General features: G+C 36.2%; 2 pseudogenes; both read left to right on the forward strand.

The window, feature by feature from the left end:
- The first annotated feature begins 230 nt into the window (after positions 1-230).
- On the forward strand, positions 231-2583 carry LOC140503194 (cell division cycle 5-like protein pseudogene; annotated as a pseudogene).
- A 103-nt stretch (positions 2584-2686) lies between these two features.
- On the forward strand, positions 2687-4927 carry LOC140503195 (nicotinamide phosphoribosyltransferase-like; annotated as a pseudogene).
- The last annotated feature ends 699 nt before the right edge of the window (positions 4928-5626 follow it).

A 5626-nucleotide genomic window follows, 5' to 3' on the forward strand; every position in this document is an offset into this window, starting at 1 on the left:
GCTTACAAAAGACACCAACCAGATAATTCAGTTTTTCTGCTTCCTAGATGACTTTCAGGTTGGAAGCAAAGAACACTATAAGCCTCTGAAAAGAATGTTCCCACCCATGCCACCATGATGAAACCCATAAGCACATGATCCTGTTATTGCTTCTATGTCTGTCACATCTTCTCTTTCCTACTCTTAGAAGAAGATAAGGGGACTGTCAAATTGCTCACCCTTCCACCAAAATGCCTAGGATTTTGATCAAAGAGGACCTATGAAGGAATAAGAAGGATGAAATTCTCAAACCTAGGCAACGAAGTATGGAAAGAATCATTGGTCTCAGATTGCTTCACTGTTGCATAGGAAATCATTAGTGCAAGGTCAGATGGTATGACTGGCTAGACCCAAGCATTAAAAAAAATCAGAGTGGGCTAGTGAGGAGAAAGAAAAGCTTTTGTACCTGGATAAATTGATGCCAACTCAGTGGAGAACCCCAATCATCAGGAAGACAGATGCACAGTATTTGGAGCACTATGAATTTCTCTTGGATAAAGCTACCTAAAGAGACAATGAAGAGGAGACCACAAATGTTCAATGAAAACTTAAACCTGGAAAGATTGATCCAAATCCAGAAACAAAACCAACCAGACCTGATCCAACTGATATGGATGAGGATGAACTTAAAATGCTCTCAGAAGCCTGTCTAGCAAACACACAGAGAAAGAAAGTCAAGAGAAAAGCAAGAGAGAAACAACTGGAAGAATCAAGACTCCTCGCTGCCCTCCAGAAGAGAAGAGAACTTCAAGCAGCTGGCACAGAAATTCAGGGGGGGAAAAGGGGGAGAAAGAAGATAGGAATAGATTATAATGTATAAATCCCATTTTAAAAAAAAAAAGCCTGCTCCACGTTTTTATGACACATTTGAAGAAAATTATCAGGCACTTGATATTGATTTTAAGAAGTTACAGGAAGATCTTGATGGGGAGTTTAAGATCTGAAAAAGAAAGTAGAGATAGGAAGAAAGAAAAAGAATATTTAAAAAGAAAAAAGGAGTCTCATTGGCCATCAGCTATTCTTCAAACCAATAGAGTATCAGAATCTATTAAAAAGAGAAGTAAATTAATACTTCCAGCACCTCAGATTTCAGGAAGTTGTAAAAGTTGGACAAGCAAGTGAAACTGCATGTCAAACAGCAAAGGAATCTGGCATAATAAATTCTGCTTCCAGTACTCTTTTGTCTGATTGTCATGTTACCAACAATAGTATGGTTCTGAAGACACTCAAAAGTCCAGCTGCCTAAGAGTAAATTCTGCAGGAAGCACAGAACTTTATGGCTCTTACCAAGGTGGACACCCCACTGAAAGGTGATCTTAATACACCACTGTATGAGAGTGACTTCTCTAATATGTGACTCCTCAAAGACAGCTTATTGAGACATCAAACACAGTCTTGCCTACCCCATTCTAGACACCTTCTCATGGACCTGAAGGGGTGACTCCTAAACCATTTGTTGGCACTACTCTGTGTAAAACTCCTATAAGGAACAAACTAAGCATAAATCCTGAAGAGGGATTGGCAGATCACAATGATCCCTGGTATGGGTAGCAGATGGAGAGAGAATCTCATGAGCATCTTCATTTAGGGTTGATGGGCCTTTCTGCTCCTAAGAATGACTTTGAGATTGTTCTTGTAGAAAATGATGAGAAAGAGCTAGAAAACTCTGAGACTGATGAAACTTGTGTAGAAGATGCCTTTAATGTAAATGATCAAAGGCGGCTACCCAGAATGCAGAACAAGATGCAGAATTAAAAAACAGGCACAGAGCTGTTCAGAAGGATCTGCCAAGACCCTCAAAAGTACATGATACTATCTTAAGACCCTTAAATGCAGAACCACTACTAACAGACCTACAGAAAAGTGAAGAACTAATTTTAAAAGAGATGATTACAATGCTTTGTTATAATCTTCTGCATCACCCTTATGGAAAACAAACCGGATCAAAAGGGGAAAACTTCAGAATTTGGAAATAGTAGTATTGAGTACTAACTTACCTAGAATACAACCCCTATGAGAAATTATCCAAAGATGAACTGAAGAAGGCTCAAGATCTTTTGACACGAGATAGAAGTAATAAGGTAAAGAATAGGTCATGGTAAATTGCCAAATGAAGTTTATAACCACATTTGGGAAGAATGTTACAGTCCAGTTTTATATCTATCTGGGCAGAATCGATACACACAAGCCAACATAGCTACCAAACGGAGCAGGATTTAATCACTGGAGGAGAAACTTGAGATCAATAGGGGCCACATGACCACAAAAGCTAAGAGAGCTGCAAAAGTGGAAAAGAAGATAAAATTTGGCTTGTTGGTTATCAGTCTTGAGCAATGGGACTGATGATTTCTGGGACCAAATAGAGCAAGATGACTTGGAGTTTTGTACTTTTGAGGAGCTAAAGAAACATGAGTAATCAGCAATTCTAAGGAGGCTGGAGTGTATAAAAAAAATGTCCAGCCACAGCAACAAAGAGAAAAGGAACTTCAACAAAAATATGCGGATTTGCTACTGGAGAAAGAGACTTTAAAGTCAAAACCCTGAAATATCCTTTGCATTTTGCTATAGGAAGACTTAAATACTGGTTTCCATCCTCTGGAAAAATGAAGCTCATGCTTATTTTCACCAAAATATTTGCCTATTATCTATGACTTTTTATTTGTAATTTTCTTTGAATTGATAACATCTATATGTTTTATGTATAAAATCTGGCTCCACAGGAATTATTAGAGATTAGTTTATTAAGAGAATTATCACTGTTTAGTAATGCCATGTTCACTAAATTTTTGGAATTTTGACCTTTCAAAATCATATTTTTAAAGAGTTCTTTAATGTGTTTCCTGTGGGAAAATTCTTGAATAAAAATTAACTGTAAAAAAAGAAAGAAGGATATATGATGGCTATCTTCCCCTAGCAGTAAAAGCAGTTCTTGGGGGTTCTGTCATTCCCAGAGGAAATGTCCTCTTCACAGTGGAAAACACAGATGCAGAATGTTACTGACATATTGATTGGATACCAAGAACTGAAGAAGGACAGTCTCAATCTAATCACAGTGGCTACAAATAACAGAGAGCAGAAGAAAATTTTGGCAAGTATTTGATGGGAACAGCTGGTAACCTAGATGACCTGGAATACAAATTACATGATTTCGACTTGAAAGGAGTCTCTTCACAAGAGAAGGTTGGTATAGGAGCATGTGATCATTTAGTGAACTTCCAGGGAACTGATAGAGTAGCAGGAATTGCTTTAATTAAAAAAATATTGTGGAACAAAAAACCCTGTGCCAGGACATTCTGTTCCAGCTGCAGAACATGGTATCATAACAGCCTGGGCCAAAGATCAGGAAAAAAAAGATGCTTTTGAATATAAAGCAATGTAGTTTTCATCAGTGCCTATGTCTGTGGTCATTGATAGTTATGATATTTATAATGCTTGTGAGAAAATCTAGGGAAAAGATTTAAGCCATTTAATTGTATCAAGGAGTACAGAGGCACCACTAATAATTAGACCAGATTCTAGAAATCCTCTTGACACTGTATTAAAGGTTATGGCCACTCTAGGCATGAAGTTTCCAGTTACTGAAAACTCAAAAGGTTACAAATTGTCAAAACCTTGTCTCTGAGTTATTCAGGGAAATGGAGTTGATATCAACACCTTACAAGAGATTGTTGAAGGCATGAAGAAAAAAAAATCTAGTATTGAAAACATTTCCTTAGGTTCTGGTGGAGAGTTGTTGCAGAAGTTAACAAGAGATCTTTTCAATGGTTTTTTCAAATGCAGTTATGTAGTTATTTATGGCCTTGGAATTAATGTCTTTAAGAATCCAGTTGCTGATGGTAGTGGAGTTGTGAACTGATCCAACCCTTCTGGAGAACAATTTGGAACCATGCCCAAAGGGATATAAAATTGTGCATACCCTTTGATCCAGCAGTACCACTACTAGGTCTATATCCCAAAGAGATCATAAAAAGGGGAAAAGGACACACATGCACAAAAATATTTATAGCAGTTCCTTTTGTGGTGGCAAAGAATTGGAAATTGAGGGGATACCCATCAGTTGAGGAATGACTTAATAAGTTGTGGTACATGAATGTAATGGAATACTACTGTTCCATAAGAAATGGTGAACAAGCAGCCTACAGAAAAACCTGGAAAGACTTGAATGAACTGATGCTGAGTGAAGTGATCAGAACCAGGAAAACAGCAACATTGTGCAATGACTGACTTTGTTAGAATTAACCTGAGCAATACAACGATCTAAGACAATTCTGATAGACTCATGATGACAAATGCTATGCTCATTCAGAGAAAGAACTATGGAGTCTGAATGCAGATTAAAGCAGACTATTTTCTCTCTTTTGCTATTTTTTTAGTTTTTTTCTTTCTCATGGTTTTTCTCTTTTGTTTTGATTCTTCTTTCAAAACATGATTAATGTGAAAATATATTAATATAATTATATGTGTATAGCCTATATTGGATTGTATGCCGTCTCAGGGATGGCGGAATGGAGGGAGGGAGGAAGGAAATTTTAAAGTTCAAAATCTTCTAAAAGTAAATGTTGAAAAGAAGGAAGGAAGGAAGGAAGGAAGGAAGGAAGGAAGGAAGGAAGGAAGGAAGGAAGGAAGGAAGGAAGGAAGGAAGAAAAAAACAAAAGAACCCAGTTGCTGATCCCAACAAAAGATCAAAACAAGGGCCAGTTATCTCTACATAGGACACCTACTGGAAATGCCCTTACCCTTGAGGAAGGAAAAGGAGATCTTGAAGAATGTGATCATGATCTTCTCCATAGTATTTTCAAGAATGGAAAGGTGACAAAAAGCTTTTCATTTAATGAAAGTAAGGGAAAATACCCAGTTGAGTAGTGAACTGGGAATGGCACTTCATTAAGCTTTATTTTCTGTGTGCTTCTCTGTGGTGGATAGATAGTATTGTACAGATCTATGTGTGGGATTTATGTGTCTTATGATACATTACAGCCAAATTATTTGTTGGTATATGGACATATTGCCCTGTTTTATTTCATTTTATTTTTAGCCAGTCTTTAGAAGATCTCAAATTAGGAAACAGTACTTTACTGTGTAAAAGATTTGATGAGGAAATAAGCTTTCTAAGGCCTTTGGCCAATAGAGGGTGATAGGATCAGATATTGATCTTTTCACAAATAACAGAGAACTAGAAAACATTTTTAGATATAACAATATCACATAAAATAGATTTACATAAAATTAACATGATTGCTTTATATTCATATTTAATTTGTATTTTGTATTTTTGTGTAAACAATATTGTATAAGATATATTTAAAGTTTCAGTGATTTGTGTCTTTCCAACTGTTTATGATTTCATGAGCACAGACTTCCAAGAAAATATTGGAAGATAAATTTCATTGTCTTTTGACCACTAATCAGAAAATAAAGCACAACCTTAAAAAAGTGAAAGAAAATATCTGACAAAACTCCTTCTATGATTCAAATATAGTTCAAATATTCAAATACCCAAATCAAGGAGAGATAAAGCAGATAAAGAAAACCATAGGTAATTATCTGTAGTGAATAAAGATGCAAAAATTTTAAATTAAAATTTAAG

This window comes from Notamacropus eugenii, chromosome 5 (assembly GCF_028372415.1).
Source record: "Notamacropus eugenii isolate mMacEug1 chromosome 5, mMacEug1.pri_v2, whole genome shotgun sequence".
In the NCBI taxonomy this organism is placed as follows: domain Eukaryota; kingdom Metazoa; phylum Chordata; class Mammalia; order Diprotodontia; family Macropodidae; genus Notamacropus; species Notamacropus eugenii.